Source organism: Bombus bifarius, unplaced genomic scaffold (genome assembly GCF_011952205.1).
Source record: "Bombus bifarius isolate JDL3187 unplaced genomic scaffold, Bbif_JDL3187 scf7180000008013, whole genome shotgun sequence".
NCBI classification, from domain to species: domain Eukaryota; kingdom Metazoa; phylum Arthropoda; class Insecta; order Hymenoptera; family Apidae; genus Bombus; species Bombus bifarius.
Window position 1 is genome coordinate 298,778 of NW_022884389.1, and position 27,917 is coordinate 326,694.

General features: G+C 33.4%; 2 protein-coding genes across 2 annotated transcripts in view; one reads left to right on the forward strand and one right to left on the reverse strand.

Moving 5' to 3' along the window:
* Positions 1-27,917, reverse strand: part of LOC117206900 (class A basic helix-loop-helix protein 15-like) — a 258,718-nt gene that overhangs the window by 140,704 nt on the left and 90,097 nt on the right. The window contains exon 3 of the mRNA XM_033446601.1: positions 9,698-9,797. The gene's annotated coding sequence lies outside the window, so the exon portion shown is untranslated. The remainder of the gene's footprint in view (positions 1-9,697; positions 9,798-27,917) is intronic.
* Positions 1-27,917, forward strand: part of LOC117206901 — a 283,190-nt gene that overhangs the window by 87,115 nt on the left and 168,158 nt on the right. The window lies entirely within an intron of this gene.

Genomic DNA, 27,917 nt, shown 5'->3' on the forward strand with positions numbered 1-27,917 from the left:
AATTAATTAGAATTTTCCTTAATTAAGAGACACAATTATGAAATAGATTGTACGATGGAATCAGAGCCTAAGCGGTTAGCTATAAATAAAAACGGCTGGCGTAAAATACAATAAAAATCTTCGATAATTATATCTTGCAAGCAACATTACTTAAGATACGATGTTAAGTCTTCCTTACGCTATTAATTGCTTAAGAAGGTCAATAAGTATTAAATTCTTAATTAACAAATGTCTTCAATATCGCTGTGTATTTGCAGGTAAATGCACGAAAGTTCACCAATGTAAACCTAATGGGACCTTGTCGCCTCTTCTACTTTCTTATTCTTATCTTTTTTACGTAATATGCCTTTTAAAATAATCTTCCAATTATACGAAAATCTTTTAAACACACGAAAGTCTCGTTGAGTGGCTTTTAGTTACGTGAGCATTAAATTATTTTTATCTAAGTTTGAAGACTTGCTGCCTTGAGATATGATATTTATTCGGAAAAAAGTGACGTTTCTAAACATTTTTCTAGAAACATGAAATTCGATTCGAAATTGAGTTAGACACAGAGTTATTTGATGAACGGTTTCATACACCCGATCCACTTTAACTTGGTAGAATACTTTGAATAGCTCTACCATGTTCGCTCTAGCAGAATATTCCAAACTAAATTCAAGCCATTAAACTTTCTCAACCGTGGTAGAGAGTAGTAATAAATTCAATACGTTTAAACGTAATCGCACGTAAAATCAAGTTTGTTACTTTAACCTAAATTATACAAATACTTAAATTATTTCAATTATTCTAATAAATGAAAATCATTAAAAGATATATTTACATTGGCGAAAATGGAAATAAATTTATGGTAATAGTATTTTAATTTAATCGAAGTGTACAAATTAACGATTAATTTGTACACACTCGAAGCTGCATTTACTGTCTTTTTATAGTATTATACATTTAAATTACTTATCAAAACCCATGATTATAATCAATTTTACTATTTGCTATACGCATATATTATTATATAAGTAAAAGTCTTTCAACCAGTTTAGACATTAAAGGATCTGAACACGAAGAGTCTGTCGAGTAGCAAAATAATTCTTTAGATTCACAGCAACAGTATTTACAAACGTCAGTTTGATTGTTACATATCAGCTTCTGAAAATGAATCTAATTACATCACAATATTCTGCCATACGTATGTATTAGGTTGTCAGAAAAGTTTCTTTCGTTTTATAAGGAAATAATAGACGCACAATGTTTTTTGTTTCATATTAGTTTATTGAATTATGCACGAATATAATAATGAAAATATGACGAAATGAATCGTACCTAATTCAATAAGATAATATAAAACAGAAATTATTGTTCATCTATTCTCATCTTATAATACGAAACAACCTTTTCGGAGAACCTAACAGCTACGACGATTACAAGATTTTATATTTTATAATTACAATAATTTTCAAACTAAAGTACCTCTGTTAAAAACTATTAAGTTAGAGACACCGACATGCATATGCTCGCTATCGCGTGTGCAACGTAATCTTTAGTTTTCTTAAAAAATAATCGTAGCTATATGCCGCGCATATTTTCGAAAGAAAATAAAGTAGAACACGACTAATTCAAGTAGAATAGAATTAAAATACATCTGGTTAAAAAGAATCGAGGCTATTTTTCGACAATGTCTAATATATATGATCGTCGTTATACGTTCGATATAATTCATCGATGAAACGGCTCTCTTAAAAACAATCGCACGTGTTTTCGTAAGGGACCATTCAGCGTCGAAAGAAACAAAATCGGTTGTTCGGTCAAACCTCGATCCGTTAACCTGTCTCCAGTAAATCAAGGAAAAAAAAAGCCAGACCAAAATGGTGGAAAAAAGTGAACGGGGAGGAGAACAGTAACCAAGTAGAGCGTCACAAAATGGAGCGAATCCACGCACTAAACGGGATTATATCTAAAATGGCGGCTATAAATCGCGCGAGATCGCGTTCACCTGTGAAATAGACGCAGTCTCTGCCAACTACTGTTACACATATCTCTTTCTTCCTTTCTCTCTTTCCCTCTTCCTCTCTTTCTCTCTTTCTCTGTCTCTCTCTCTTTTTGTCCCTCGCCACGTTTGTCGGTTACAAAAGAACATCTCGGTGAAGGTTCGACCTGATATTGCTCTGCTCCCGGAATCTAACGGCGAGCATATAGATCAAGAAGACGTTTGAAAGATGTCTGGATCGGTTCCGTGGCTGACGACGGAGGAGGAGAAGATGCAAAGGTATTCGAGAGGACGCGTTTCGTAGGCGCAAGAAGCCCCAGAAAAGAGTACGAAATGAGAGGAGAAAAGGAAAAAAATGGGCCTATGGCAACGAGCATCGAGGGTATTCGAAGCCAATGTAAATCTTCGTTGCATGCACCGGTCGAGGCAGTCGCATTTTATGCGCCGCTATTGCCTCGTATATAAAGTAACCATACCAAGGATCGTTGCGAAATGAAGATATATACGCGTGCAGGATCGGCACACGGTGGGCTCTTCTCGTAATCAGCCATCGTTTGCTTCATTTTTCATCGGGCCATCTATCTCGTTTCTTCTTCTTCGTTTCTTCTACGTTTATTCATCTTTCCTTGTACATTTATACCTTGCCGCGGCTCGTTTTCCTTGGATTTTTACGTGTTAACGTTGTTGTTGCTCCAACGATTCTTTCGTTCCCTTCGTTTTGCCTGTGAAGAATCTTTTTCCTTTTTTGTCGCTGTTGCATGTTGTTATATTTTGTGGAAGAAGCTCGGTTTCGCGTTTAAATCGATGGCTCGATTTGTTGGATTTCTTCTTATCTCGATGGGCTTCCCATATTTCATATTTTTAATTTCGATTTTAATTTCGCTTGTAAGAGAGATATAAGCTTTTGTATTTGACTGTTAAGTTTGACGCGTGCAATTCTTTTTAGAAATCCACTGTACTTTGATCCTGACAATATTTATCAATGCGTCATGGTAATCGTTTAATATTTCTATAAGATTTTACGTAGGAGAATGCCATTTACTATTGAAAAATGTAATAGTTGAACTTATCAACTTCGAGAGTGTATCTTTAAGTATGAGTCGAATATTGTATATTAGTTTTGTCAATAGACAATTGACATTTGACAATTGACATAGACAATTGACAAGTGATATTTCTATATATCATTTAAAAATGAAAAGAAAAAGTTGCTGTTCCTCGTTAAGTGTCTCAACAATATTATGACATCATTCATGCATAACGGTAAAAAGTATAAAAAAACGTACAAGATATATAAAGGTGCGAAAACATATAAAATATCCAAAGTATACATAAAGATTTGAATTCCATAAAGTATCCGCATTCCAGCAATGAATATAGCACATCGACCTTAGACGAACGTGAAATTTTAAAAGTCAATCGTCCAGTCTAAATTCCAATAGAGTTTCTCGATAAAAATCAATTTCTTTTCTCTTTTTTGTCTTTCGTTCTAAAATTTCCAAAACCTCTTTCTAACTGTATTTTTCCTATCATAGAACCTCTCTCATATCCCAATCCTTCGATACCTTCTCGCCATTCTCTTCCTCCGTCTTCAATCTCTGCGACCTCCTAACTCGATTGATCCATCAATTTTTCTCACCTTACGAACAATTTCATCCGAGCTTCTGAAATTCCTATCGTCGCATCCCCTATTCGTTTATCGTACCAATTATTTTTCCACGTTTCCCTTTCGTCGCCTCCTTCTTCACCTTCAGCTATTTCGCCCCACCTCGCTCTTCTCATCCTTTTTCATTCCTCTCGATCTTTCGTTCTTCTTTTTCTTCTTGTTCCACGGAGAGTCGAGTCTGGTCCCATGGAGAGTGGCTTCTCTCTTTTCGCCACTCTTCTTTGCTCTCGAGGCTTCGACCTGAATCGGTTGGGAGAAATTGCGCCCCGGGCGAGGGCGGATTCCTCTCCATTGCCGGCCGTTTCATGTCTACCACTTTTTTTTTTGTTTTTCTTTTTATTCTACTGGTTACCCTCGATCCATTATAATTATCGTTACATTTCCGAGCGGTCTCAATCGCCTGACGATATTTTAATCGAACACCTTATTAATAACGATTAATTGACCGACATTAACGTCACGTTCATTTCGTCGATCCCGTTTAGGATTCCGCGCCGACAATCCGATCCACTGCTTCATTTCGAAAGGATATTACGATCGCGTGCGCTTAATTAACTCGAATCACGATCGGTAAATGGACGTGTTTCGTCTTCATGTTACATCCGATAGAGAGTTTCGTGGTTGATGACAGTAAAAATAATACTCCAGAGTGAATGAAACTTGTGTATCTCTGTGTAATTATTAAGGAAAGATTGTCCGCAATGTTAATAGGTATATTTTATCAGTAAGTAATCTTTTTCAGTTTTGATTAGCTGGATCGTTGGTCGATTTTCATGTTGATAGCGAATTCCTTTTCAATCGGAGAATATTTCGATTTTGACAATTTTTCACAATATCGTTATCGTTGTTAAAAAATGTAAACTTGCAGAATAACATTTTAGAAAAATAGTAATTTATTATTATTATTATATATTATTAGGCTGTTGATGTTTGTGCATTTATGGACAATTTAAGGATGCGAAAATATGTATCCTGCATATGATACCCATGAATATGTAAAATACCCAATATCATTGTGAAGTATTAATTGTAAAATAAAATAAATCCGCATTCGCGTCTCTTTTATTTAATAATATTCGTAAAAGTAAATTTACATAAATATTTGCAGTCTACCTGTTATCGATATAGGACAGAAAATTATATATCTTTATATTTATTATTTTATTATAACGTGGATATAAAGTAAAAATTTACCACATTTCCATAACATCCTTCATGTTACACGTAAAGGAATATCGTGTTACACGAAGTAAAAATATTTACACGAGTTTCTAACATCTTGCTACAAAGCTTCGCTTTCACTGCAATTAATACAAATAAAAATAATTATCGAATTATTAAGTAGTCGACTTAATCCAAATCTCTATCAAATCAAAGCAATTGTTGAAAAAATCCAATATTCACAAAGTTTAAACGAATTAAGAGAAAACATGACGGTTGGAATGAGAGGTAATGCAAAAACACTCACGTCCGCGTAAACGTTAGTAAGATTCTTTAATGTTTCCACGATTAAATGATTTCCACGGTTTATTTCGCTATTTGAATATACCACGAACACTTCAATTGCGTCATTACGCGAGCAAACGGCTGTTCATTAGTGTGTTTCAAGCCAGAATATTTAAGCAATAAAATTCCTAGCCAACGAAAACACGCGTAATACCAATATACATAGATATATTGTAGGAAGAAGGTTGTCCATTCGAATCTACTTGGTGAAATTTATTGCGTTTTCTCGGCTGTGCGAAATTCGATAAAATGCACTACCTTATTAGTTTACATAAATTCATTTCATATTCATCAAAAGAGTTGCACATTCTGCGCGATTCCAATCTCTAATTCATATAAAATACTATCGAACTACTATTATATAAACACTGTTGAAGTATTTCACTTTTAAAAAGATAGATAAGACTTGCACATTTTTAGGAATTTATAGTTCATATCAAAGAGATAATTTACAGATTTTTCAAAGGTCTAAACATTAATTTTTCAGATTCTGCACATTTAATAAATTTTATGAAATTTTTCAAAGGATTTTTCACAATGCTTTTGTCTATCCATAGTTCGACTTTTTGATTTTATTTATTTGAAACAATTTTATTGATAATTTTAAATAATTTTAAATAATACTAAATAATAAAATTGATAAAAATAATCTAAATAGTAAATAGCCTATCGTTATGAACTGTCTTAGTTTGTTGTCTAATTAATTTTATTACTCTGATATTAAAGTTCTTATTTCATGAAATAAAAACTGCAGATGTTTGATAAAAATATTATTTTATCAAATATACATTGATTCGTGCTTTTGAATTACAAAACAAATAATATCTCAAGAATCGAGTACATACTGTAAACATAGCGAAGCGTTTATGGCACACCTGCACACGGCATATACAGTTTGCGTTGATTTCACACGGTACGTAGTTAAAACTTGAAAATATTTTATCAGATTTTATGCAGTTTCTGTCAAAAGGAAACCTTCCTCTGCTTCTCTCACAATTATGTGTTCACATCGTTCCAAATAATCTCAAAATCTACAGATCTAGAACTTTTATATAAAAAATCTCTTCTTTTCAATTAAACTAACGTAATCTAATATAGTAGAAATCAATTTTCATGCAAAAATTATAATCTTTTTCAATATTCCGTGATGTTTAAAGCTGCTTAGAATATTAAATAAAACAATAAGCAATTCAATTCTTCTACCAAAACTTTTCTCTTCGATGAAATTTCATTTTAAATTGGATACATATTTGAAAATTGATTAATAAGACGAAAGCAAATTCTATTTCAATGCAAGAAGCTTGTTTTATACATCTTTTACAATTGTTTCGCACGTCCCCGTGCGAGATTCCGGTGGTGTAAGCATTTGATCTTCTTTTTGCCAGCAGTTTCGTTGACTTTCCTTCTGTTAAACGCGAATCACGAATTCTCGTGATCGTAATACGTGCGCTTTCTCGCTTCGAACGTCGGACGCGCAAAATCGTGAGAATATACCATTGAGATTTAACTTGTAAATATGAAAGAAACGCGTATGAAAATAATTCTGAAATAGATAGAATACGTGGATACAGTAGAATTGAAAATACGACGTGGAGATTATTGCCAGAGGAATCGTGACAAATTCTTTAAGTTTATTAAGTTTATTCTTTAAGTCATGTTCAATGTTACAATTTTCTCCAAGTATACAAATTTTGTATTCTTGTTATAAATGAAAATAACCTTGTTATGCTATAGCTTCGTTCAATTAATGATTTTATTGTCGTGATAGAAACATACTGGCAATGTGAAACATAACAACATAATGCTATTACACTAAATACAAATTCTGATGATAGAGAATTCTATTATTCGTAGTAAATTGAGAAAATTTGATATTAAATTCCACGTTACGTTATAATAATTTCGTTCATTTCGTTAATCAGTATTTCCATTAAATACCTTAATTACTGTTCGATTAATTTACCTTCTACACAGGATGATATCTATTAACTTATACGCTTTTAATCTACACAAATTTGATTAACGTTATCTTCATAACGCCACAAAATCATTTCCCCTCCGTATTCTGCTTTTTTTCAACGATCACCACGTAATATTAATTTATTGTATATCAATATGTAAATTAATTCGTTACCTATAAGTCGGAAATTGCCTATTTAAAATCCTGAAATCGTCGTGGTTTGCATTTCGATAAAAAAGAACAAAAAAAGAAAGAACATATCACAGAAACATTATTATTTCTTACTTTTGTTAACAAATTTTTGAATTTATCATCCGTAGTCTTTACTTATGTTATTTAGTAATCAGCCAGATTTTATATAATTGATGGATTTTTATGCATTTACGTGCAGAACAAACGAAATAATAATAACGCTAAAACTATACAGAATATATACAAAGTATTGAAAAATATATAAGTATTTTTAAAGCGGAGTGTTGGTTATAATGTTTTAATAAGTGCAACAAGCCTCTAATTTTCGATTTAATTTTAGACAATAATTTGAACAAACTCGCGTAAAAATCCGCAGTTTGATAATCTGGTTAATTAGTTAGATTAATAATCAGCGTTCTGGACGACGCGACGAACCACAACAGGTATTTACATGCAACGATTTACAGCGAAACATCATGTGCTCAATATTCGTGTCTCTTCTATCTGCTTTAGATACGACGATCTACGTCATAAATTACACATCTTTCCAACTTTGAATTATATCCTGCTGACAAGATCGCGGCTCGACAAGGAGATATGGCTAACACGCTAATGAAAACATTGTCATCGTGATCGCTGTCGTTTCGAGCAGCTGCGCGGCTAAAAGTCACGGCCGCCCCAAAGCTCTTTCACTTTTCACGCGGGGCGTTAAGTGCATTCTATCGGTCAGTCGTCGTTCCGAGTTAATAGCGGCCAATCGATAACGATACCATCAAGATTCAACGTGATACGAACAGTTTCCATATCTCGTTGATTGCTCGTCTAGGTTGCCTGGGGAACGATAAAACGTTTGTGTTCAACGAAAAGCGTAGAGGCACGATGAAAAAAATTGGATAACATGTAGAGTACGTAGGAGATGTAACACGTGAATTGGGAAATTCTATCGACAGAATTCTATACGAATGTTTATAATACAATTTGAACGTCTGTATGAGTTCCACGTGATTTCAGATATAGCGCAACTATTTGAATTATTGGTAGATTCAATTAAGAATCTTCTGAACCAACGCAAAAAAACGTTCGTTCACGATGAAGAAAATAGTTTGATAGAAATGAAAAATATGGAATAGAGAAATGGAATAGTAGGTTGATTGGAAAGTTCTGTCTCGAAATTCTGCATACCATCGTATTAGTTCTTAATGGTTTTATGTCTACGTTTCTAGTTTGTAAACTGAGAAAACTGAGCTTAAAGTTAGTGAAGTTTGATGTTATTTTGTGGAGTTAGGACTTGAAGGAATTTATGAATTTTCATCAGATTATCATAAATTTGTATTCTTTATACCGATGACATCGTTTAATTACCTTTTTTTAAAAAATAAACCTGGAACAGTTAAAAGTCTGGTTGACGATACGTGTATTGATACAACAAGAACATAAATAAAATGATCCGGGGGTTTCTATAAACGATACATGGTTTAACAAGAAAGTGAAGCTTCGTTAGTATTTGAATTATTGGTAGATACGGTAAATGTTAATATTAGGTTGTCCGAAAAGTGTCTTTCTTTCCCAAACGTGTTTTTTACAACAGTACATATAAACGTGAAACCAAGTTTGTGAAATGTCGCGGTGTTTATCTCAACAGAATAAAATGGATCGTACGTAATTCGACAAAATAATATAAAACAAAAAATGTTGTGCGTTTATTATTTCCTCATAAAACGAGAGAAACTTTTCGGACAACCTAATACGATTCGGGTAAAATTAAAGAAGCGCGTGAATTGTTATCAGACGTTAAAACAAATGGACCGGAACTGAAGTTTTTAATAAAATACTAAATCGGTATATTATATTGTTTATCGCAACAATATATATAAAATCCTATCTTTTTGGCGCTTCTAGATTAGAATGCTCGTTGACGACCTTCACTGGTCTTATTCGCATTTTATTTTATTTCAAACAATTTAATAAAAAATTGAATAAGATAAAATAGGATTTCAAGTAGGTAGTTTATTCTTATCGTTAGGAGATAATAAAAAGTCGTTGGATATCGAGGAACCGATCGTTTTGCCAATATTAAATAAAATTCTATTTATTTTACTATTTAATATATTTTTGAGTATTAGAAAAGATTAGATCTCAATTCGTTCTTAGTAATAATTCATATTACATTTACTCATCATGGTTTGTCACTGTGATTGTTTTTTACTATCATTGTAAATGACTAATAATCCACACACAGAGTGTAATCCATTAACTCGACATAATTTAACATAATAAATTTAAAAATATTAACCATACACACACACATGTATATTTTACACGCACTTTATACGAACAATAATCATTTTCATTGCATCTTCAGCAAAACTGAGAGTAAAATTCTACTCACCGTCGATGAATTCTACTATCTGTCACATTATTGCAGGAATGTTCTCCGGAATTGCTGCGACATCTTCTTCCTTTGTACGTTGCAGAAATTCTTTCACCACCTACACAATAAAGAGACATTTCCATTGCATAGTCACTTGAATTATTTTTAAAAACTTCGATATCTGTATGTAATACTTTACAACCGACATATATTAATAATATTATTGACGCATTTATTCATCGTTGAAAACATTTTCATGAAAATGATTTAACCTTACTCTCCAAATGGTACACTAATATGACTAATTCAGTATCCAAGAACAAATAGCCGAAAGGAATAAATATCAGGGATTGTGTAGTTCACAATTTTCCAAATTAACGAGCCACAGTAATTTGTATACGACTGATTAAAAATATTTTCCTTACGAAACATAATTTGATTATTTGTAGCGAATAAATCAGTTTTACGTATACATATGAAAATATTCGAACACATGCAGAATTCCTTTATGAATATCGTCTATGTGTTATAGAAAATATTTGAAAATTTCATTAGACTACTAATGACTTAAACAAAGAGTAACTACTAATGGAAAAAAGGAGAATATGCATGTGTGTATTTCATTTATACAAAAATGTAGTTTGCTTATAATCCTGGCAGTTACTGCAAACTATAAATAATAATAAAACAGAAACATATATGCAATATATATATATATATATATATATAAATTTTCTATGGTAAATGTTCAAATATTTTTACGAGCCGTTATATGTGGTCACATATGTAGGTGCATAATATACAGAAAATGAGTACGGAATAAGGATGATTGCATAAAAATCAATTACACTTGCATACAAAAGAGCGCATATATTTCTTTTATGTACAGATTACGATCTGGCTTTTTGTTTTATTTATGTCTGGTCACGGCAACGCGAAAACAAATTGTGTATCAAACGAAAGGAACAGTGCATAAACGACGCATGGAATTCGTATGAGCGATACCATCAAAAAGGTAAAGTGTTTTTCACGGTTCGTTTTTAAATTATCTCTTGGTTCTCACGATAACAGATTTACGGTAAAACATATTTTGCACGTTTACAAAGTATTGCAAGCAGGCAAATCGGTAAAATATGTAGTTTGTTTTATTCCAAGCGTGTAAAGTGTTTGCTGCAACGATATCGTGTATTTCGGACCTTGGAACCAGATTAAGAATAAAATTTACATGTTACGTAAATGAATAAATACGATGATCGGTTAGTTTCGATTAAATGAATCTATTCCAACGATTATATAATCTATAAAATTTATAATTTTTATATTTAAAATAACATCAAGTAGCTTAGTTTTAATTTTTCATGAACATTACTATTTAATACTTGATATTATTATTAAACGTTGTAACTTCTACAAAGATAAGATAATACGTTGAAAGATAGAATTATATAAAACAATTTGTAATAGTTTATTACATAGTTAAATATATATACATCACGAAGTAATACCGAGAAATTATAATTCATTAATTAGTAATTCACTTTTTAATTATAATTCATTAATTAATTCAAAGGAGATCATCTTGAAATTTTACTTCTTAATATTATTCATAGAATTTACATAAACTTCATTCGCGAATTATTCTTCAGAGTACTCTATTAACGAGAAGAGAAATAAACGCCTTCGCTTGTACCCACACAGGTATAACTTTCAACAACTTACGCTTCAACTTCTTAATGGGTGAGTTATTTGAAAAGAATTACATTTATGAATTTAAAGGTCACAGTATTAATGTTTTCATATTACAATATACAATTTGCATAACATTTTTAAGAGGAAGTACCTACTCCTTGGACTTTCACCACGTACATACATTTGTACCTTTCGAACCTTCTGTTATTTACAATCATCGATGGTCTAAGAGCATTACTTATCACAGAATTTGCATTCGCTTCTAAACGGTTAACAGCTTCTCTAAAAATGTGAAGTTTAGCAATACGAAAAACAACTTGCTATGAAAAACAGCAGAACGTTTCCCTCGCGAAACTAATCAATTTGAAAAATTCTACATTTTAGTCAGTCGATATCCTTGCAAGTACCACAATCTTTGTTAAATTCCACTGAAAATTATCCTTACATCTATGTGAAAATCAGTTCACCGTTTCGAAAACGTCGACGTGACTCAACGTGACGTTAAAACGCGAGGAAAATCGTGCGATTAATCATTTCTGCGATTGATTTAGCACGCGGTATTTAATAATTAAACCATTTGCAAGATAACTTTCTAACCGAGCACCGCTCGACGAAAAGGCAAACCGGTCGTGGTGCGAATTTTTACTCGAACCTGTTACAGCGACGAAATTATATTTGACACCCGAAAATCGTTCGCGGTTTCAGCTTTTTAATCCTACGCCGATACTGACCGATCCACTCAAGGGCACCGTGCCGCCGTCACCTTAATCTTAACACGATCCACTTAGTCTCAGAGAATTATTTTCAACTCGATTTATTCGAGAATCTCGAGGATACGCGTTCGGTAGTATTATTGAATGAAGGGCAGAGAGCAGCTGTGTAAATCTCATTGCAACCTGTCCGCGCGGAAATAATCCACACCTCTTTCGACGTGAAACACATCGAGCGGATCGTTTTTCCAAGCACCCATATCCTATTGGATAAAAAGCTGGTCATAAATCTTCCGCTTCGCCCTGTCGTCGTGGATATAATCTCTGTCGGTAGGTTACCGTCATCGGTACGCTCTTTCGCGCTTTAACAGGACACGTTTAACGGGCCAGAATCGAAAGGCATAAATCTCGTCTCGATTCGTGGATAATTTACGGTCTCTTCATGCGGAACGCGTCGAGACTGAGCCGAATTGTTTTTCACGGATCAAGTTTTTCGGAGGTGCAACGCCGAACTTGGATGTGTTCATTCTTTGAGGACAAGTCGATGATGAATTCGATAAGGGATGCTGAGCGTACTGATTTAATTTTTAAGAAATATTCCGTCAGGCATGATTTCATTGATTCAATGTTCCTCAGAACAGAAACTATTTAAAACGTCTAAACTGACATGGTTTCTAATTCGTTGTAAAAATTAATTAATTAGATTGTAACTCTTCGTAAAGATCAAGCAAATTTATATTAATGTAGATTTTTCACGGTGCTATATTCGATGAAAAATATGAACAATTTTTCTTGTAAGCCAATTATCATGGCTATTTTAATAGAAATGTGTGTATAGTTCGCTATACGTTTATCGTTGGTAATTCTAATATCGAAGAACTATTTACCTCGCCATCTTTATGTCCGATATTGTTTCGTTAATTTATCCATTTTTGTATGTACATCAATTGTTAGTAAAAATTAAACGGTGGTAGTTGAGATTCTAGAATTAAAGAATTACAAAATTCAGATAATTCATTTACCGTTTTCTAGTCGTAGATTGTGAGAACTGCTCGAAGAGAAAAGAAATAGAAGACAATCAAGAATCTTTATGATGAAATAAATTGCACTAATCGCCATCTCTACTGTGCAATTATTGGCAAACAGGTGGCTCATCAGTGATTTTATAAATCAAAAACTCAATAAAAGTCTTCGTGCATCTTTCTAGATCTGACGCTTACCATGTTATATGTTTTCTTTAAATATAATCTTTCACTTTCTTGGTAATGTCGTCTTGGTATCAACGTGCATTTGAGGAAGTTCTACTGTCCTTTTTACAACATATTATCCGAGAGCAGATGGGAAATAAATGATTGCATTTATCTATGGTTTAATAAATGTCTTCTTAAATCTCTACAGATGGATGGTCGTGTCAATTGAGGATTTATCGTGATAGGACTATATTTCCTTTTAAACTGTAGTTGTCAGAATAGGAAATAGGAAGAATAGAAGAGTAGGAAACTTGTGTGAATAATAGTTCTATGTGTATAATAAAAATTCAACATTTAATCGCGTGCTGTATTATTTATTTCCAGTTGTATTATATCTTTTATTTTGAACATAAGCATGCTCTGTGTCGCATCACAATTCCTTCCAAATTTATATCACATTTCATTGTATTTTTGATGTATATTCTCAACTTATTCATATATTCCACATAAGATATACTGCTTGAATTTCTTCTTCTTCTTCAACCGGAAACCTTCAACATATAAATCAGTCAGTAGCTAAATAAGAGGACTGTAAACTGATAATTCTCTCTATTCAAACATCACTGGAAATTTTCGCAAAATTATCTAAAACAATTACTTAATATCTTGTTCCAAGATTTTGTTTAGTGGCTATTTAATTTAGTCGCTTTAATGTAGTTACTAAGTATTTGTTGTTGTAACTAGACCGCAAATATTTATGCAGTTTCATACTTCCACGAACGTAATTCGAAATAATGGAACCTCGATAAAAGATATAGTTGTTAGAAAATAGATGTATGTACATCTGTATTGTACGAGCGAGGAATGAAAGAGAAGAAGACAAAAGGAAAACGCCATGAGACGAGCGCATCGCGTACGTGTTGAATAAATGAATGTTCAATAAAACAAATTCATTTCTGTTTGAGATGTACCAGAGAATAGAGCGTTGTTCGTGAATATTTCAAGTTATTATCTTATATATAAAATAGTTATTCTGTTCTAAATAAACTTTGTATTTAATAAAACGTTATATAGTATTACTTTAACAATAACGACTACCGTATTTTGAATATTTTACATATTTTTGCGTATTATGTGTATTCACAATTATGCACGATATAGTTATAACATTGTATCATATACGAAGTGTTAAACTTTGTATGGACAAAGTTTTTCAAACTAAATTCTTTCGTAAATATAACTTATCCTTGTCGAATTACAACTATATAATCCACGTTACGAATTAAACAGCCATAAAAAGCAAAGGGTTTAAGCGTTAATCCTGAACTCATTGAACCATATTCTGTATTCTTCTCATTCTTTCGATCACAAGTTATCAAGGAACAAGCGAGTAACCCAACCAAGAATCCCAGCAGCAACTACATCAAAGCAAGTTCCACTAACCACCTTTTCAGTGTGTCCAGTATGGCAGCGAACAGGTGGCAAATCGGCGACTTTATAAATCGAGAGATCGATAAATCTCTTTATGAACCTGACCAGCTGAACGTAATCTGTGCAGCGAGTGAAAGGTCTCGCGCAGGACGAGTTCCTTATCCTTCGCTAGTGGTTGCCACGAAGCGACGTCGAATCGTCGTGATTTAACCCCGCGGAGCCGCTCGATTCTCCAGTCTTAGATCCTTAGATCGACGATTAGAACAGGTGTCTTGGATCGTCCTTTCGATCGTCGAGACTCGTTCCCTGACTAGATTCATCGAAGGAAAAATGTTATTGGTCGCGCGTGCACGCGTATCAAAACGTCTCCTTCAGGTTAATCCACGTAACTTGAAGACATTTATTTACATGACTGATATTTACCTGACTTGAAATATTCTTCCTACTGTGATCCTCACTAATCATGTCACTTAGCTTTGTATAATTCAAAAGGCTTTGTTGTTTTTAATATTCTTCCCTGACAATTTCTTCATCCCTATTAGTCGTATTGCGTTTAATAATATAATGAAGCACTTAGGTAAATTAACAGGATTTAATAAGAAAATTGTTACAAACATTTCGTACGAGTTTTCGTCCTCTTCTCTGTAATAAATTGAAATGTTGATTAAATTTTGTTCATAAAATGAATATCGGTTCTTAGTGACGAAGTTTAGGATTACAATAACACGATAATTTCTTCTTCTTAAAAGTTCTTAAAGTTTCAACTAAAAACTAAACTAAAGCTCCGAACGACTGAAATTCAAGCAAATAGGTACTCAACTTAACCAATCTGAACGAGGCTTTAGCCTCTTGCTGCTGGCAACGGCGAGGAATGTAACAGCGTAAAAAGACCTTGGCAGGGAATATAATTAACAGAGATAAAAAATTCGCGGCAACTTTCAATCGACGCGGCCTAACGCGATCGGCAGGTTCGAATCTCGAGTCGATTTTTTTCTTTTTTCTCTTCCTTTCTTCTCTTTTCTTCTATTGAACAGCCAGTGCAACGGTTCGCATAATTCAGACGCGCGGGTCTCGCTCGCTGCCGATTGCGTACACGCGCTGCTCCTTGTCGCGCGTTCTTTTCATGTAAATCGGGTGTCGGTACACCTATGTGATCACGCCCCGCGGTGGAAAAAGATTCTGGTCGCTTGTCAAGTGAGAGGGAAACCGCATGGCTCAACCGTGAAATATTGGTAGGTAGTTAAAATATAATGGCGGGCTGGTTCGGTAGTCGGTTTATTATCCGCTAACTTTACATGTTAGATGTTATAACGTTGTATAGTCGGAGAATTATATGCAGGTTTTGTAACGAATGTTCAGATTTGGGTGGATTACTGACGGTTGCTGTTGGAATACTTTTGCTTCAGACTTTTACTTCAGCCAGAATGATTCTTTGGTTTGATGCACGCGGAGAATGCAGAAACATTGTGGAACTGTGCAAACATTTTATTGCTGCTTTTGTTTTTTAGGTCGATATTTTTTTCCGTGGGCATTTAACAACTCATACGAGCTTTATTTTCCCTATACAAGTATCTATATTTGTATAGATGAAGAGCATGCAGTTGGAGTAGAGTACGACGTTCGTACGGATGAAGAGTACACAGATTTTTCGATGGCGTTTCAAATTTTTTGATTGCAATTGTTCAAAAAGTTGTAGGAGCAAGCCGATATATCTGGGCGATTATGGTCTCTATACTTAAAGCTCGATGTAAGTTTGAGTTAATGTTGGAATTCAAATTCTATACACAAATTTCATGATTTTTGCTCCGATTTTGAAATTAAGGTTCCTAAGTTACTTTTGCTCTTTTCCATTTAGTTTCTAAAATACGATTTTTGATCAGGTTTTCTAGTTATCTTTTATTAAAAACTTGTAATAAATTATGTGTATACGCGTCGAGAATTTTTCAACCCTCTCTATCAACATAATATACTTTAAATCCATTTCTTTATAAAACTGTGAAATAGGTTCGTACATGGATGCACTTAAAACACCTTTCAAAGCCGTTATAGTAAAACGATAAGAAGGAAATTGCTTGTGTGATCAAACCTGAAAATCGCTTTTAACTTCCACCGTACCATTTTATTAAATTACGTATGAATGAAATATTCAAATTGACGCATCTCCCCTGCTACGAGAGATATGAAGACAATTAGGAGCGCATTATACTCCGAATGACGTGAATACAGCGCACATAAGCCGATTCCCCCTAGATCCAACCTTCGCACACTCGTTATCGCTCACCCTACGTGTACGTGACTGTATTGTGAATGTACATGAATGTTTTAATAAACATTAGACGCAACTATTTATTATTAAGTGTATTAGAATTCCACTTATCGGAACTCACAAATTTTCCGCGCTATTATTTGTCGACCGTATAATACGAGCTCACGTTCAGATAAGAAAATTCAACCGGTAAAAGTTCGGTCAATCGGACATTAACTAACGATTCATTTCAATAAATAGATTTCGACTGTACTACAATGACTGTCACAAACGATACCTTGCTGGCAGATCTAAGGCGCGTTTACATTGACAGACATTGTCCATGTACATTGCCCGCCTACACTCGCCAAAAGATGTATGTAGATCGCAGGCAATGTCGTTTGTTCACTAGCAGCGTGCCGGCTACTCGGGTATATTTCGATGTCGATGAGTTGAAGATATGTTGGAGATGGAACACGCGGATTGTCGAAGTTCCTCTCAAATACGAAGCGCAGTAAATCCTGACTTTTGAAGAATAAATGCATGCACTTACATCTGCAGCCGGATATCATTTAATATAAACAATGAATATTATGTATGAAAAAGTTTTCTTCCATAAAATACTACACATGCGTTTGGTTATTAATATTTTATAGAAACCCAGAATTTAATGATTTGATTTAAGCTTTTCAACCCTTCCAAGCAATTTTTTCGATATAAATACATAGGTTAAAATCTTTATAGAAAACACCATGACAGATCGAGTAGTGTATTAAAAACTGTGCAATTCCTTTGAAAAAAATGAAGTTGAACTGAAGTTCGCTTTCCGAACAATTCTTTACGACATATCCACGAATGGATGGTACGTGACTCTGCAGTGATTTCGACAAACAGCATGTATTTTCAAATTTTCTACTTTCGCCTTTCCTTGCTGCAATAGCGAATGCTTCGTCATAAATCTCACCATCGCACAGCGGGATCGTTGCTTCCTAAATGGAGTAAAAAACACATTTTCCCTACATTTGCTCGCAGACGTTGTCTCTCGTCTTCCATTCTAATGGAAGACAAAATACTTGTCCGTGAACGTGCATTTTACGAGGTTTTTCATCGGACAACGTATATAGATTGACGGCGAACGCATGTCTGTCGACAACTGTCTGCACTAGATTCTTACTCGCGGATTGTCTCTGGACCTGAATTTCGTTTTCCTTTGTCCGCGGATTTCCCGCGGAAAATAAAATTGCCTGCGAATACGTGTCTACATACAAATCTCTGCTAGTGCAGACCGGCCTTTAGACTGCCACAGCTTAGCGAAAAACGAGAACGTACGTGTACGTTGTTTTAAGAAAAGTAGTCGCTAATAGCCCAAACCTAATAGTTGACGTGACTAAACAATAGAACAACAACGATAAAATTCATTTAGTTGCTTAACATAAACCGAAACGAATAAGCTGTATACGAAGCAAGCAAGCAAGCAATATCGATCAGTCGAGGCGTCAAAGGCTACTCGAACAATTCCAATATTCCACTTCAATAAATTACAAGCCGCTAACGGCCAGCCTACAATAAATCGAAACGCAGAACTCTATTATTGTCGCCCCCGACGCGTTAACATAGCCTTCCGTTCCTTCCTTTCATCTCTCGATACTGGTTCGCATTGCAATCCGCGTGCCCACGAACCGGTACCAGATAGCAGCAGTAATAAATGTCGACAGGTCGGGCGAGCAACTGACCAATAAAAATTTATCATCGCCGCACCGTGGATCGTCAAATTCTACAGATGCAATGCTCATGTAAAATTTATCCAGTCGAAGAACTAGAGAGGAAATAAAGACAATTGTATGAAAAATGTAGAATAATGTTTAAGATGGGAACACGTACGTTTGAGATAGGAATAAATGAAATAACAATAAAATATTAGATTATCATTTTGAGTTGCAAAAGTCACAAAAGATCAATTTACGAAAATTTTTATTATAAATCAAGAATGTAAAATTTTGGACGTATTTACGTTAGTATGTTTCTTCGCTTATTGTTAGTATCTAGTTCTTCTATACATTTGTAGTTCCTCGTGCATGCTATATTTTTTTATCTTTTAATGATCATGTATTATAAATTTTATTATAAATTTAATTTAATAAATAGTCTGGTAAAAATCATCATTGTGCAGAAATTTGTGGATTGAAACGTACCTATATGGTGTTTATTGGCGAAGTATAATAATTCGAATCCGTGATGACTAAATTTTGTTCGACTTTGATTACAAAAATGACGGAAGATTAGCCGTTTGCCTCGAAAGAAATAAAAGTGAAATGCTACCGATGTCAATTAATTTTTAATAGCCTATCGTTGTCCGGATGAAAATGGTTATCTTAGGAATTATTGGCTTGTTATCTTCTTTGGTACCCATTAATTATGCACTAAATATAACTTTTTTCCGATTAATTGTCGTGATATCAATTTTTTGAAATATTTTTTATGCTGTTCCTATATTTAAATCGCTAACTCGATTGGAATTATTTTATTTTTATGATAATGTAAGCAGGTATCAATTAGTCGTTTTATGGACTGTTCGATTTTCTTTTCTTATTGTTGTAAATTTGGAACAAGGAACTTAAAATTTTTTGTACTTTTAGAGATATTGGCTATTTTATACGTAACGCATGAAACAATCGTTTTATTGCATAAAAATGCATTTTAATGTTATGAATTAATTTTATACGATGAACAGAAAGTATTCGCTATTACAGATCGAATTCTTAAATAAAGAATCTATATAAAACGTTAAAGGAAATTGTTTCTGTTCATTGAAAAGCTGAAGCTTACGGTTATGCAGTGACAAAGTATTTTAAAATATATGTTTCTTATTTTCTACATTTTTGCCTTCATTTCAAAATACACGTGTACATATATGAAAAGGCACTTTCATAAAGATAAATAAAGAAACGTTGTGTTATATCTATTTATGACAAAATTTTGTGAAAAATATTTTTTATTATTTTTTCTGTTACCCATACGTATATATTGCCCATGAATTTTTATTTCCTGAGAACAAAGGTATACTAGACGTTTTACTTATATTTTATTCTTTAAATCTACTAAACTAACCGGACATTTTGTTGCGCTATTCCTAATAATTCCTAATAATAAAATGTTCAGTTTAAAAATACGATTTACAACCGTCATAAGGGAACAAGATTAATTTTACGTTTTTACAAAATTTTCACTAATTATTGCGAATATTTCATTACAAAACTAAATATATATCAAACTTTTCCAAAATATCGTCTAAGCATCGAGAGCATTTAACTTTAAAGCCAAATACATGCATATATATGTATATAACGTTTCTACAAAATGTTATCACGATTATTTAATTTTAAGATTGAATTGTTTCTTTGCTAATATTTCTTTCACTACTTAAAACTCAATATTTCATTCTTCAGTACTTAGTGGTTCGCTAAACTCTTACTATAGTTGAATAAATATCGAATTAATGGAAATTCGCGCTATCCGGTTACAAACTTTCACAAAACGATTATGAAGGTAAATGACATGAATTTTTATTAAATTCGTATCAACCTTTCAAATTGTATATCTTTCCCACAATTATCCGAAGAATGAAACGATTGCCTTTATCCTCACCAAATCGACAAGTTGTGAAACTGAAACTTCTTCCTATATACAATTCCGTCGGCATTTTTAATATCATTATCACGTCTGATCTATTCACACCGTATTCCCTTTATTTATAGTGGTGGTAGAATTAACGACCGAAGGCCGAAGATTCTTTTCCCATTTAGACCTTAATACACCTATGGAGATCGATTTTATTCCTAGCACGAAACCGAGAATCGAGAGAGTACTCGAGCATTCATCTTGCAAGAAGGCTTGCACGGGTGTAAGGAACGTGTAGAACCGCGCCGATCGGCACGAGTTTCGAATAGAAACGGCCGGTGAATACAACGGGCACCGCACCTAGAATGCCACGAATCCCGTTGTTCCTCATCGAAAACTGATGTACGGAGATTGAATGTGATCGACCAATGAAATTCAATGAAGCCCGACTACGGCGATCTTTTGCATTCGACCGATCACGTGCTTTCCAATCGAACTATTTCATGGAATCGTTCCTTTACCTCGTTCGCGAATACCGCCGACGAAGATATTTCATTTTTCTATTTTTGAATATCTTTAACGATAGTTTATAATTTAACTTTAAAATTCTTCGTATTCTATGTGATATCGTTTTCGTATATCGTTAACGAAAGATATTTAATTCTATTTATTTCAGTTTTTCAGATATTTAATTTCACTTTTAAAATTAGCATTTCCTTCGATTCTGAATCGTATTAAATAAGATTATCGAATTCCAGCTGTAGAAGTGGTATTTTCTTCGTCTTTAAATATATAGCAACGATGAGGATATTCGAAGTTCAGTTCGAAATTTGGAATTTGATTGTCGAAGGAAACGGTAAATTAAATTTCTTGTTATAGTAATATTAATTGATATATCATGCGTTTCGTGGCAACGTATGATATATCGAAAGTAAAGTATGGAATAATTTACTAGTGTCGAATAGAAAGTGATGAGTAGGTGGTTTTTAGAAATGTCTTGATTCGTGTTATTTACGTTGCTTGTAAAGTAGGATGAGCTATAATTCGTATGATAAACTATGAGTAACTTCGTGATCGAAGAAATTCTGTTTTACATATGGAATTTTTTTGCATAAAAAAGGAAGAAAAATAATTTACATAAGGAAATTGAGACATAAACTGAATTCTATCTTTTTTCTCTCTACATTCGCAAGGTATGTGGAATTCAAAGAACGTGGCATATTTTATAGTACCCATTACGAAATTGACAAGTGATAATTGATGAAATGGTAAATATTTTTCAAAATAATTTCTATCAATAACAAACGCAATGTAAATTTTATCACCGCGAATCTTTAAGAAGCAAGCAAAATTTCCACTTTAGATTATTCAATTTGGCAAAGGATTTCTCAATACGAAATACATTCGTACTTTCTTATCGTATTAAGAAACTATAGTCATTTTAGTCATAATATTATTTTTTCTTTAACCTCCTCTTCTTTCCAATTAACACATAATACAGTCTCCGAAAAAACATTTTTTACGTCATGCTCAACCTGCTACAATAAAATTTCTAGTCTTCAAGTTTTATAAGGAAATAATGGATGCACAACATTTTCTGTCTTATATCATTTTGTCGAATTACGTATGATCCATTTTGTTTTATCACAACATTTGACAGATTAGGTTTCATGTTTGCATAAAGATGTATCGTTGTAAAAGACGAGTCTGTAAAAGAAAGACACTTTTCGGACAACCTAATATTTAATGCTATTTGATATTTCTGATTGATATAATATTTTTTGAGGAATTTTTCTTTCATTAATAATTCCTTTGGTTTTCTACAAAAATGACACGTCGAAGAAATTGCCAATTTTCTCCTTAAAGGCTGAATATCATTAAAAAAGCTTTCCAAAAGTGAAAACAAATGATAACGGGCCTACGTTAACCCCAGTTAACATTTAACGTGTACCACCTATGCTCTTCATTGGTACACGAGACATAGCTGTTCTACCGAGATACGAAACATCTATAATTAAACAGATTTCAATCAGGAGTGGTATTTAATTTTAGCATTTTCATATTTCAGTAGGAATGAATAATTCCTAAGAATAAATAAATTCGATTTCATCGAATACAAGACAAGATACGTGTAGCGATCGTCGAAAGATGCCAAGAGCTTTTCAAACAACCTGCTACAGTAATTATGGTAATTATCTGTCAGAAATGTCAGGAATTTTCTGAACAACCGAATACAACAAAAATCCTTTGCGCCAGAGAACTCTCGAAAACCGGGATTCTCGGGTCGGCTCGATCAGCGTATCTCCGTTTAGGATAGAAATTGCGACAAGCATCGGACGATCGGTCAGGCGCAGACCAGAGGCAGACTATCCTACGAGCGGAATAAGAATACTTTCTCCTCGGAGCTATGCCTTTCTCGCGGTTACGAGGAAGGGGTGGAGGGGGAAGTGACAAGGATTCTCGGCCCTGCACACAGGACACACCGGTTTCAGGGGATCCAGGCCAGTCAAGGCTCGAAAATAGTTTTGTAATTGAATTTCAATTGAATCGGATCCCGTTGGCGTCTCTCGCGCGCATCCTGCGTTGCGAAAGTGTGCTACGACGATCCGATCGGGAGAACCGTTCGTCGTTCACCCGGCAGAAGTAAGAGTGAGTAACGGTGGTTCTCTCCTCTGCCCCATTGCCGTGTGCTCGACACCGCGATTACACGTTTGCTACCATTGTACCTCGCTACGGCCAGAGTATGGGGATTGTTTCTTTCGTTTGTTCGCGAACGGATCGAACTAACGATTATATGCTATATCGAGACGATTTTCTTCGAGAAAGAGTGGTCGACTTGGTGATGGAGACGTTGATATAATAAGTCACGGAAGTAAGCAAAGTTTTCAGATGTTTTCAAAGGAGAAGGATGTAAATTCTATGTGGATATGTGTTATTTGTATGCACTTGTAAATTGTGTATCTTGTGTATACGATCATGCTATTAATTTCCAGCGTTCTTTCCGCAAACGATATGTACGAGGAAAAGACGAAGAAGATGACAGATGAATGGCGAAAAGTGGACGTATTTACGATGATATTTCTTTTGCAAACGGAAAAATATTTTTTTATATGGAAGCTTTCGTTTTTTGTTCGCATATATCGAATTCTTTCGTCATTCTACGAAAAAAGTATTAAGGTAGTATAGTCGAGAACTGATTAGTTTAAAGGATATTTTATCTTTAATTTTTCTTTTTTATCCAGAATTTGTCGCATGTAAAGCAACGAAGACATAAATACAAGAGTACTGCGCTTCGTCTTTTTTTGCTTTCCATATCTTAATTAAAGTTGAAACATCTTTTAGACTAATCAGTTTTCGACTGTATTACTGTAATACTTTTCTTTTCGTGGAATGACGAGAGGATTGAATGTATGCGAAAAAAGAAAGGTTTCCATTTAAGAAAATTCCTGCGATTGCAAAATGCCCATAGGTTTTGCACTTACGAAAAGATATTAACGCGAATATGTGCATAGTTCATTTCGAACTATTCATCTTTCTCCTGTTTCATTTTTTCCTCGTACTTATCTTTTACGAGAAAAACGCTGAGAATTAATAGCGGGCACATCTTGTATATGTTATATGTAATACACTTACAAACTATACGTGTTCACATTACATAACAATATTTACAGCTGCTAATTTTGTAATACAATTTTATAGCAGCTCTTTAAATATTTCCTAACGATGTAATTTTGTTATAGATTACGCATCATAATTGAAATGTTGTAATGCTAAACGGTTGAAGTGTCAAGAAAGTGAAAAACGATTCTTCTACCGGTTAAAGTAAATTCTAGTGTGTGAAGTCCAAATAAAGTGTAAATTCCATATGGAGTACGGCGAAAAAAGATACAAATGCTGAACAATTTATTTTAGCCATTAAGATTAAGCTAAGCTAAAGTTGGAATTGTAAGTTCTAATTAGAGTGAGGTTGAAAAGGACGAACGTATAATGTAGAAACAGTTTAACTCGTCTGATACACTTTTTGTCATCTTTTCTACGCTGATAAAATGTTAACAATCGGATTTCAATCATTCTGATATTATTAATTTCGTATTATTATCTTAATGCTTTTGATTGTCATGTAACATTTATCTGCGTGTAAATATTGTACTCGTTTTTAAACATAAAATATGACCTCGATTATTCGATTATCGCATGAGGTTTTATTGCATCTCTTAGAGCACAGGTTTAACGACAGACTTTATGTTTTTGGCGTCTAGGCGAATGTCCTTTATTTTTTCTTTTTCGTTACGTCTTTTACAAACATGTACCTTTTTTTATTGAAGTTTTATAGGCATGTTAATTTTTACAACCGAAGCAATATTCAACAGATAATGAAACTAACTTTTTCGAGTCCGTCATTTTTTAAATTATAGATATTTGCTGGTTTCGCAATAATTATTTTGTGGATACAAATTTTATGTGATAGAATAAACAAAGCGTATTATCTTGTCTTCTTCATTTAACATTTTTTATGAATATAATATTTATGAGATAAAAAGCAAACTATAGTAGAGAAGATAATGACATGATAATGAATCCAGATACTTGTTCCATAAATCATGAAAATGTTTATTAATATTAAGAATTCTATACATATTAGTCGCCTTCAAAATGTTTAACGTTTCAATATTTTGAAATTCCAAACACCTTGATTAAAATCCTTCATCAAATCACCATTTCAATCATCATCTACGTCAAAATTAAAGGTAAACGTTGTAAAAAACGATTCCTTATTTCATTTTATCCAGAAGTAAACAAGAATGGAAATTAATTTTTAACCTACAAGAAGAAGATTCAGATATATTTTGCTCTTGAAAGCTACTTGGCTCTGCTAGTAAGAATCATCATAGATCACTTAATATGGTTAAAGAAATTGATTATACAAGGCAGAAAGGAATAGGACATATAATAAAACAGAAAAGCTAGGACAATATATATCTGTTTCTCATAATCTCTTCTTCTATTAATAAATTTTTAAGAACAAGGTAAACATACAATTTCTTCATCATAAAGGTCTTAAAATTCATTTTACAATAAGTATTTGTATAAAAGAAAAAAATAAAGTCTTATTACTTTATCAAGTATCTTACATAATTTAGTGATATCTGAAAATGAAACAAACTTATGTTACACAATAATTATTCTCCAATCATATTGGAGAAACAAATAAAAAAAGATAAGTAATAAAAAGGATATTGTAGAGATCTCTGTCTGAAATAGACTGATACTTGCGAGTACTGTATATCTACGGTATCTATGAAGAAGTTAGCAATCGTTCAGGATACTTTCGAAAGACGCCATTCGTACACGTGATACGTACATACGTTCCAGCTCGGCTTTGAACGATCGCAGACAGATGGATAGGGATAGCATAGGATAGGATAGACAGGATACAGTATATATTCTGTTCTGGAATCTGCTCTCGACGCTGTTGTGGGTGAGAGTCAGAAAACTAGGACTCGCGTACTCGGTAAGAATGCGAATCTAACGGGTGAGCCGCGGTTTACTGCTTGAGCACGTTCACTTTACATTCATGCGTGAAGCTAACCGGTGTTTATGGACACGAAATAACTTTTTACGCGCCTGATACGCTTTTGTATCTCATTCCGAAATTGACTTTTTTTTATTCTTCTTCGTGCACGATGTACTACTGCACGTAAAAATATTATATTGTACTGTAACATAAATTCGTCCTGTTTTAATACACGTATTACAAATATTGTAATAAATAGAAAAACAGTTCATTTCCAAGAAACGGAAAAGAGTATTTAAAATTATGCAAAAATTATTATATTGAATACTCTTCCTCTTTTCCTTTTTTAAATCGAAAATAAATGGATTATCATTATGTGTCAATTCTAGAATTATTTTTATATCTTAGCTTTTTTTGTACTAATTCTTCTATACTTAATGTTGTATATAACGCCATACTTTATTAAATTACTGTATAATTAACTGAACGAAATATATATTTGTTCTTGGTAAAAGTACGCCATGCCTTATTCATAAGAACCCCCCAAAAAATATGCTTTGTAAAAAGAAAGATTTTTCTATGAGGAGAAGAGAATAATAATGTTTTATATATATTTAGAATATATAAAAAAAAGTAAATATAGATATACATAAAAATATTCATACAAGTCACTATAAAATTTCCAGATATAAAACTATGTATAAAAAAGATCTTACAAATAGCTTGTTATTTGTAAACTTATAGTGATTATAAAAATTATTTCTATTAGTAGCGCTTTTGTACGGGTACAAAAATTTGCTACTGTGAAATTGAAACGTAGAATCTGCTGTGCAAATATTTTTTATAGCCACTGTATATATATAGAGTTATCGAACCCTTTCTTATCATGAACTACCACTAGCCTTTCCACCCCGTTCTACCTTTCCCAATCATTTTTTCCGTTTTGCTTAACCATTGGCGACTCGGTTCGCATATTTTCAAGCATCGATTTTTCACAATATCAACGCGCACATTAGTTCCGTTAGAAAGTGAATGTCAAAGGTTCGCGTTACGTTTCACGGCAAATGGCGAGATAAGAAACGCCGGCCACGACTCGTTGCACTTCTTTTTTCTTTTTGCTTCTTCCCCTGTTAGCTGTTTGCCTTTACACCGGCTATTTCTACCAAACAGTAATGGCCTTTCAATTTACGAGAGGCAAACACTGTAATTATGGTTGTTTCACTGTAATTGTTCTGATAATCTTTATTTTTAGCAATGTGGAGCCAAGGACAGGGATTTTTGATCGACTTTTTGCAGGAACATTAATTGCTATTATTATATTCGATATTTGTTAAATTCTTCGTTTTTCGATTGTTACCAATAATTGAAATGAAAAATATTCGCGGCACGCGTTATTCGAATAATCGAATTTCTCATATGCGAACATTTTTTATACGAGACATAATTCCTTTTAAATTATTTCGTAGATATTATTATCAAACGGGAACTTTTAAATAAAGATATAATGATTTATTTTATTATCCTTTCGCAATTTTACTTACAACGTGTCGCCCATAATTTTTCATTGAGCGATAATTAATGTTCTAATAATCAAGATTTCACTGTATGACATTTATGCGTGCAAATGTGACAAATGTATTCATGTGTGGACCAACGAACGATTAATAACACGCAGTAATATCGTACAAGTATACCTTGATAAACCGACATATAGGTACTACCATAAAAAAAGAAAACTTCTGTTGAGATGTTATTGATCGTGACATAATAAGAGAGATAAGTTTTCAGTTGAGTTGCTTTTGCGAAATATTATCTCTTTGACAGCTCTGCAGTCATTATG